We start from the raw sequence: 9,696 nt of genomic DNA, 5'->3' as shown, positions 1-9,696 counted from the left end.
CAAATCACTAAACAATCTTAATGGCTGTTGCTGCAATCTGCCAAAACATACTATATGACATTAAGGCAATAGTGATAATAAATATAGGCTTATCTTTAATATAAAAAAATCAAATAATGTCAGATTACCTGTGGCAGTTGTTTTTACGATTGCCTCTCATTGACCACCGTGAGTGAGGAACTTGAAATCATTATTTGTAATATGGCAACGTTCTTTTTTGAAACATTTTATTTGAATATGGCAACATGAAACTAAATATTTATATATTTAAATCGCTGATCGAGACCCCTCCCCTATCAGCCAATCAATGTGGCCATAGTTAGCAATTGTGATGACATCATCCACAGCAACGAGGTCAACCCTGCCCTTCCTCTTAGCTTAAGACCTCTCTCTATTCTTTAGTAAAAGTTGCTCTCAGCAGCTTTGTGAATAGGTTTAAAGAGAAAACTCTTAACCAAGAACGTTTACTGCCATTTAGAAGAACTCTTAAGATAAAAATTTTGTGAATACTGCCATAGACAGAACTGAAGCTTTTTTGTTGTTGTTGTTGTTTTTTTGGTCCAGACCAAACAACTGAACACAAGTGTGAACCCTTACTGACTCCGAAGTTTTACATGGCAGTGTATGCTAACCATTTTACATGATTCTACTGATTCCTGATGGACAAAATCAAGTCCTGTCCTACATTCTTCACTGAATTTCCTGTTTTTTACTCTGTCATACATCAGATTATGCCAGTAAAACTGGTTGCAAATGGCAACATGCTGTCATGATCACTGGAAAATCAGTTACAGAGTTCTCCCACGGACAATTCCAGAAAATGTCTGTTTCCCTTATATTTAGCCAATATTGGTTGCAGACCATACATTGCACATTATTTACAGTAAACACTCGTGTGGATTATTCTCAGTAATTTGTTTCATACTCCACCTGCATGTTATTGTTTACCTCCTGATTTCTTTTTTTATTCTCTCTCCAGACGCAGAGACTATTGTCGGTCACTATCTTTTCTGTATGTTGCACAAAAGCCTGGTTTTGTGGTATAGCTTGTCCCCCCCTGAAGCTAGGAGATGCCTGTATAGGTGAATGGTAATTAGTCCCATTCTGTCTGCCGTGATTTATGGAGCTCACCATCATGCATGAAAGTGATCCATGGGCCAAAGAGGCAGTCGTTCTACACAAGCAAGCTCAAATAGTTTTTAGTTCATATTTTAGTCAAATTATTTGAGTTAACCTAATACAAACCATTAATTGACATGTTTAAATTTGATCCTATACTGTATTTTTGTGGCTTTTTTGGTTCCAGAATGTCACTACCATAATGTCACTACCATAATGTCTTTGTAATCAATCTTTATAATAAGAAATTAAGCTCTTGCTCAAATTTTCTGGGACACGTCCTCAGTTTCGTTGTAGATATTTCTAACACATTGTAAATGGCAGAAAAAACTGACACATTTACATATACCGTCATCTCACCACCAGTAATAATGTCTATTAACATATGTCTCAGTTGGTCTAATAGTCGTTTGTCATTTTGGTGCAGTACTGAGAGTCTTTTACCTGCTGAATTATATAAAAACTCATTTGCTGGTAAGGTCATGACTGCTGTGGAGTGACATGCAATTGTGATATGACATAAAACGTGACCTGAATTAGCATGCATATTACAGCCAATATACACACACATGTACGTATATCTTCGTCATTGTGTGCGTAGCTTTTTTGACCTTACATTTATTTTTACTGACGGAAAAGCCCGGGAGGGGGCTGCTGCTCCTCGCTGGGTATGGAATGGGGCAGAAATAAATTGCCTCCACAGTTCTTGTGTCTCTGCGGAGTTTAACGAATGATAACGCAGCTGGGAAACTAGGATATTGGGAAGGTCAGCTAGTTCTAGTAATTAGCAGGAGGGATGAAGATGGAAGGTGAAAGAGGGAACGGGGAAATATTCCTCTTTGGAGGTAGTAATGAATCACTCTTACTGTATAATCTTTCCTGACAGGACTATTGAGGGATTTCTCAAAAATCTAATAAATGTGAAATGTATTTTCTCCAAACCCCCCAAAAATCAGGTCTCCAATTTTCTAGCGACTGTTCACATTAAATGTTTTTATTTGGCCAAATTTAATTTCTGTGAATAAAATTATTTCAATTCAGATATTCAATTTGTATGCGTGTGTGTGTAATTTATTAGGCTACTTCAACATTGTGAAAGTGTCCGTCTAAGGTTGACGCATAGCAGAGAATAGACTGGGCACAGGACTGTTACTTATGCACGCACTGAAACGCGAAAGATTTGTGACATAAATGTTTGCTAAAACACTGCTGGTCCCTTACAGAAGTTGTAGCGATGCTTTCTTTTCCCAGAAAGAATGTGAAACACAAATGGTTTAATTCTCAGTTTTTAAATAATTTTAAAGATATAATTTAAATAGATTTTACACACTAATAGCAATATCGTATCGCATATCGGATAATGCAATATTGCAAGAATCATATTCAATATATTCAATTATTTTATAGATATTTTATATTCAATTTTTAAATTGTATATTGTATAAATTGTATACATTTTCTAAGTTTTAATTGTATATTAACTAATATATATATATATATATATATATATATATATATATATATATAATAATATATATATATATATATATATATATATATATATATATATATATATATATATATATATAGTGAAGAAAATAAGTATTTTGCAAGTTTTCCCACTTGGAAATCATGGAGAGGTCTGAAATTGTCATCGTAGGTGCATGTCCACTGTGAGAGACATAATAAAATTAAAAAAAAAAAATCCAGAAATCACAATATATTATTTTTTTTACACTATTTATTTGTAAGATACAGTTGCAAATAAGTATTTGAACACCGGTCTATCAACAAGAATTCTGACCCTCAAAGACCTGTTAGTCTGCCTTTAAAATGTCCACCATTTATTATCCTAAATGAAATGCACCTGTTTGAGGTCCTTAGCTTCATAAAGACACCTGTCCACCCCATACAATCAGTAAGAATCCAACTACTAATATGGCCAAGACCAAAGAGCTGTCCAAAGACACTAGAGACAAAATTGTACACCTCCACAAGGCTGGAAAAAGCTACAGGGAAATTGCCAAGCAGCTTGGTGAAAAAAGGTCCACTGTTGGAGCAATCATTAGAAAATGGAAGAAGCTAAACATGACTGTCAATCTCCCTTGGACTGGGGCTTCATGTAAGATCTCGCCTAATGGGGTCTCAATGATCCTAAAAAAGGTGAGAAATCAGCCCAGAACTACACGGGAGGAGCTGATCAATTACCTAAAAAAAGAGCTGGGACCACCGTTTCTATCTCTCTAAAAGCGATAACCCATGGTTTTCTGTTGGTAATAGACTAAGACGTCATGGTTTGAAATCATGCATGGTACGGAAGGTTCCCCTGCTTAAACCAGCACATGTCCAGGCCTGTTTTAAGTTTGCCAATGGCCATTTGGATGATCCAGAGGAGTCATGGGAGAAAGTCATGTTGTCAGATTAGACCAAAAAAGAACATTTTGGTCATAATTCCACTAAACGTGTTTGGAGGAAGAAGAATGATGAGTACCATCCCAAGAACACCATCCCTACTGTGAAGCATGGGGGTGTTTTTCTGCACATGGGACAGGGCGTCTTTACTGCATTAAGGAGAGGATGACCGGGGCCATGTATTGCAAGAGTTTGGGGAACAACCTCCTTCCTTCAGTTAGAGCATTGAAGATGGGTCGTAGCTGGGTCTTCCAACATGACAATGACCCGAAGCACACAACCAGGATAACCAAGGAGTGGTTCTGTAAGAACCACATCAAGGTTCTGGCGTAGCCTAGCCTGTCTCCAGACCTAAACCCAATAGAGAATCTTTGGCGGGAGCTCAAACTCTGTGTTTCTCAGCAACAGGCCAGAGACCTGACTGATCTAGAGAAGATCTGTGTGGAGGAGTGGGCCAAAATCCCTCCTGCAGTGTGTGCAAACCTGGTGAAAACCTACAGGAAACTTTTGACCTAATTGCAAACAAAGGCTACTGTACCAAATATTAACATTGATTTTCTCAGGTGTTCAAATACTTATTTGCAACTGTATCATACACATAAATAGTTAAAAAATCATATATTGTGATTTCTGGATTTATTTTTTTATTTATGTCTCTCACAGTGGACATGCACCTACGATGACAATTTCAGACCCCTCCATGATTTCCAAGTGGGAGAACTTGCAAAATAGCAGGGTGTTCAAATACTTATTTTCCTAACTGTATATAAGAATTCCAATACATTTTTATAATTCATATATATTTTTAAAAATGTATTTAATTTTGTGCATTTTAGATTTGTTTAAATATATTTTCTTGAATTCTCACACAAATTAATTTAGGTACATAGTCAGTCATGTACCATTTTTAAACGGAGTAGGGCTGCAACTGTGATTAGTTTGATAAAAAATAATTCTGCCCAATGCGGTTGAAACACTTCCACTGGAGGTGAGGATGATGAACTCAACTGCAGTTTATTAACCTAAAGCAATCTTAAATCAAAACATGAAACAAAGACTTGACTTGAAACAAAGCATAAACTTGGACATAACCTGAGACTAACCAACAGTGGTTACACTTTGACAATAACAGACAAAGACACATGGCAAACATGAGGGCTTAAATACACAAATGCTGCGTCCCAATTCGCCTGCTTATACTACGTCCTAAAAGTATGTACTTTTTTGTGAAGAAAAAGTACATACTTTTGAGTATGTAACAAAAGAGTATGCACGCTTTGGGACACACTAATTTGTCATTTTTAATGGATTCTGTCGCTTAGTTACATCAATCCTGTCACCGTTTAAACTGCCGTCAATCATCGTCACCGTTCAAATCCACCACATTCAGTTTAATTAACTACCGTATCGGAGAGAAATGTAGCCGCACGTTGATCTGCCATTCGTGAGTCTTTATTTCAGAGACTCTCCTCATGTGTTTGCAGTTTAAATATAATGATGCTTTAAAAAGTTAATGGCCAAACATGTCATTGCAAAAGTTCACAATGCTGCTGCAGGTGAAATATAATGTGGACAACACTGAATAAATCTATTTTTGTCAGGTTAAATACTGATAATTGATCACTCAAACCTCTTTATATAAACCTCTCTACTTAACCGTTGGACTTGCACATCCGTCATGTTTGTACCCGCGTTTGTAGTTCTTATCGAATCCTCGTCCAACTTGCAATGGGTTGTGGGCAATATCAGCCATTAGAGTGCGCATCGATCCGCACTTCGAATTTGGACTGGAAATAGTAAACCGTTTGGGAATCTTTGGAAAACTCTTTTCAACATACTACAATTCGGGACATACTAATTCTATTTTCTAATACTATCTAGTATGGATAGTATGTGAATTGGGACTAATGACTGGACAAGACACACCTGTAAACAACGAGCAAACAATCAACCAATGACACAACAGAACACAAGACAAGGGAGCACATGGCAGGATCCCATGACAAACCAGGAAGTGCATGACAAAACATGACTGTGAACATGATAACCAAAAACAAGAAAAATGAACCAAACACCAAAACAAGCTGTAACAGCGTTCCTTAAAACTGAATGCTATGAAAAACATATAGTGAATATAACTATATCTATGATACATGTAAAAGAGCTATAAAGCTAAATTAACAGTTTAAATCCTTACATTAAAAATGAAGAATAATAAATAAATACAAAAACACGTTAACAGATGAGGAATGTTCCTGCATGCTGGAACACGTGCATTCATTCTGGACACAGTAAGATGTTACTATCATTGCTTTATAAATGTAAGTATAAGAAACATCTTGCATTTATATTCAATTACTTGCTTTTTACCTTGACAGTTACAACTCAAAATACTTGAATTACATGTAGACTTTTAAACCTAAATATAATGCCCAACAACAGATATTTCATAAAAATAAATAGTTTTGCTCTGAATATTAATCGCTTCCCTCTCTATGCGTGTCGTCCATTTGACGCACATACACTCGCCACCTCTTATTCAGTCTGAAGTTTAACACAAACTGTCATGATGAGCCTTCATGCAAAATGAAAATGCTTTGAATTTGTATCATTACAGATACGGATATAACCGTAAAATTGTTTTGTGCTGAGGGAACATATCACACATTAAAAAGCATACGCATGTCAACATTACGCTAATGCATTAGCTTAAGCTTAAAAAACTATATTTTTCGATGTATTTTGTCCATAGAAATGTTATTCAGTGCAGTAATTTGACGAGAATGGTGTGCGACTAATTGATAATGACATTGTCGATTAGTTGTTTCAGCCCTAAATTGGAACTAAATGGTTCATGGTTTAGAAAATAAAATAAAATGGATACTAAGGCCACTGAAAGAGTGGGCAAACTGGGCATCACTAACTATGTTTCCTATATTCTCCTTTTATGTGTATTTTGGATTATCACATTTTTAAAAAAAAACACGGCAATGCCAAGATGCGCATAAATTCTAAAAATTGAGTCGGATAAACTTTATATCTGATAGGAAAACATGCGCATAAACTATGATGGAAAGAAATTTAATAAATTAAATTTCTTGATTCGCATCAAAAAAGACGTGACTTTGGAGATGGGACGGCATAACTTACTGGACTAACCAGAGGACCAATCTCATTGCACAGAATCTGAAATGCTGTTTTGGTTGATCTGAAATGCTAAGCAAAGTCTGCCGTTAAAGTGGTTTGGTATAAAATGTACCTGTCTTACATGACTGCCTCCGAAAGCAAGATAACTTTATTACGTTTCGTCTGCATGCTCTGAAGTGCAAGTCATTTATTATATACAAAATTATTATATACCGTATCTTTTACTATTGCTGCAACTTAATTTTTCTTAGTGATATTTAGTGCCAGTTTATCAGGAAGTGACAATTTTGTTCTCTTCGTCTCACTGGATAGAAACGGCCTGTGCTTGAAATTGTCAAATGTTTTTTGTGACATTCCAATTTTGAGCAGAAGTTAAATTTGGTTTGGATGGAAACATAGCTACTTGTTGTGCTGTATAAACCACATACTCTCTGAATATTTCATTCCCTTTCCCTGTGACACTGCAGCTTCTTCTTCTTCTCCCTAGCCTCCATGTGGAATGGATGTCCCTGTGTGCATATATTTTAACATCATTAATGTCCTCTGATTCGTGAGTTTTTTTTTTTTTCAAAGTCGAAGGCTGATCTACTTTAGGGTTCCTGCCGAGCTTATGCTAATTTTGCCAGTTCCTACTTTGTCACGTGCATTTATATTTGTAACGTAGCTGTGACAATTCACACCATGTGCCAATGCCAAGGGACGGATGTGATGATGAGTGCCATGAGAGAGCAACACAGGGACTGATGCGACATTACATTCCCCATAGAGAAGCGAACAGTGTCTTTTGCATTATGAAATGCTGCAAAACACATAAATTGACAGGCTCAGTTGAAGATTTTGCATGGCAGGTTCATAATAATCAATGTCTATCATTCCTTCACAGCATAAGTCCTGTGGAGGCTGCCAAAATGGATGCAATTCAACAGCGAAACTATTCACTGAGAAAAAATGCAGAGTAAGGCTTGATTTCATGCAGAGGAACTGGTGAGATTGTGCAAAGTGACTTATGTACCAGGCTGTTTGGTGGGAAGGGGTTAAAAAGTAAGAGAGATTTATGACATCACCCAAAAAGGATAGTTGTTTCAGAGGGTAACTCTTTATTTTAGTGTCCTTGTTACATATAGTTACTATAGTAATTACTTAAAATTATGTATAATTAAATGTGGCTAGCCCTTAAAAATATCCTAATTTTAATCATGACCCTATAGTAAGTAGTTAATAACTATGATTACTTACTATTTAAATAAGTACACTATAACATAGACAAATAAAGTGTAACCAAACCGTGCATATATTGTAACAATAATTTTTATTTGCAACTACATATCTAGAAATGACGCACAATAAGACTACAAACTTTCATTTAAATATGTAACAGTTGACTTCTAAGCCAGTTTACAGCTCAGTTGTGTTTCCTATTGTTTTCCATCCTCTATTATAAAAAGCAAAAACAAAAACAAAAAACATTTAAATCAAAAGCTAAAACAGTCAGCAATTTCAAACGATCCCTTTACGGCAGCCAATTAGATTATGTTACTCTGCATCAGCAAAATGAGGTGCAGTTTTCTCACCGTGGTGCATTCTGAAATCAATTAACACTCGTACCTCTTTGACTGACAGTAACTGAATTCATTCAAACAGTTCACACCACACTTAAACTGTTAGTGTCAGTGTTAATGATGTCAGTTATTATGAAGTCATCTTTTTATATTTTCCCAATATCTGGGATGTGACTCTTGTAACCGTGATGTCAAAATGGCTTACATCAGCAGCTCATGCAGGCCGTGTGATTGGTCCTAGTCTGGAAGCTAGGACAGAGTGGCCAAAAATTGCTTCGAGCTTGATAATGGGTGACAGTCCCACTGTTTAGCTGCGTACTGATTCACAGGGTCCCTACACGGCATTCACTGCTCCTAACATACTGAGCAGAGGATCTGTACAAACTGTCACTTCAGTTGACAACATACTCATTTGAAATTGCCCGCAGTGTCATCAAAAACGCATAGCATTTATGACATACATACAAATTATTTATATATATATATATATATAATATATATATATATATATATATATATATATATATATATAATATTAGAGGTGGGCATAATTTTTTTTAAAATCTAGGTTAGTTTTGAAATTAAACTCGATTAATCTAGATTAAAATGGCTCATCTGAATTCTGCTGAAGGCTTTCAGAATGTGTGTGCTACCCTCTCACATTTGTTACGCTAGGGTTGTAACGCTACAGATTGCTCACTGTGTGTGTTTCTGTGTGTGTGTGTCCATAATGTAAATGGATTTATAAACATAATAAGTTATGTTTTTTTGAAAATGTAAAAATGCTGAATGTTTCTTGTGATGGGTAAGTTTAGGGATGGGGACAGTGTGTGTGTGTGTGTGTGTGTGTGTGTGTGTTGTGATGGGTAGGTTAAGGGGTAGGGGGATAGAATGTACAGTTTGTAAAGTCTAAAATCCATTACGCCTATGGAAAGTCCCCACAATTCACAAAAACACAATGTGTGTGTGTGTGTGTGTGTGTGTGTGTGTGTGTGGGCTTAAATTAACAAGCAATTGCAAGGTAATGCAAGTCAATGGAGGGCAAACAGCGTTGATAAACCCACTAAAAAGTGATTATGCGTCTTGAAAGCACATCAAAATGGCATACGAATTGGCGTATCATATGCCATTTCATGAGATCAGTCTGGCAGCTGATATGCGTTTAATTTTTCCTTGGTGCATATGATATGAATGTCTAATTTATATTCATATTTTTCTGCCATTTAAAAAGCAGTTCAAGTAAAGTGCTGAGTCTGCACTCGTTAATTCGGTTCCACTGTAATCAGGTTTCCCCGCACTTCCTCTTAAAACTCTCAACTGGGCCTTCACTGATCTCCTTTTGATTGGCTACTGGCACGAGGTGTCTGTCCTCTCCAAGACTTCTAGGTTGTTTATATTTCCCGTCAATCAGCCGTGGTTAGTGGGATGGAACTTTCCTCCCACCGCTGAAATCCAGGAC

At 36.3% G+C, this 9,696-nt stretch overlaps 1 protein-coding gene across 4 annotated transcripts in view; it reads left to right on the top strand.

Annotated features, from left to right (window-relative positions):
• The window catches only part of znf385b (zinc finger protein 385B), a 206,337-nt gene that overhangs the window by 8,440 nt on the left and 188,201 nt on the right, over positions 1-9,696 (top strand). The gene's annotated exons all lie outside the window — the stretch shown is intronic.

The sequence above is a fragment of the Pseudorasbora parva genome, chromosome 5 (genome assembly GCF_024679245.1).
Source record: "Pseudorasbora parva isolate DD20220531a chromosome 5, ASM2467924v1, whole genome shotgun sequence".
NCBI classification, from domain to species: domain Eukaryota; kingdom Metazoa; phylum Chordata; class Actinopteri; order Cypriniformes; family Gobionidae; genus Pseudorasbora; species Pseudorasbora parva.
Note: the sequence above shows the minus strand (reverse complement) of the source record. Positions and strands in the feature narration are given on the sequence as shown.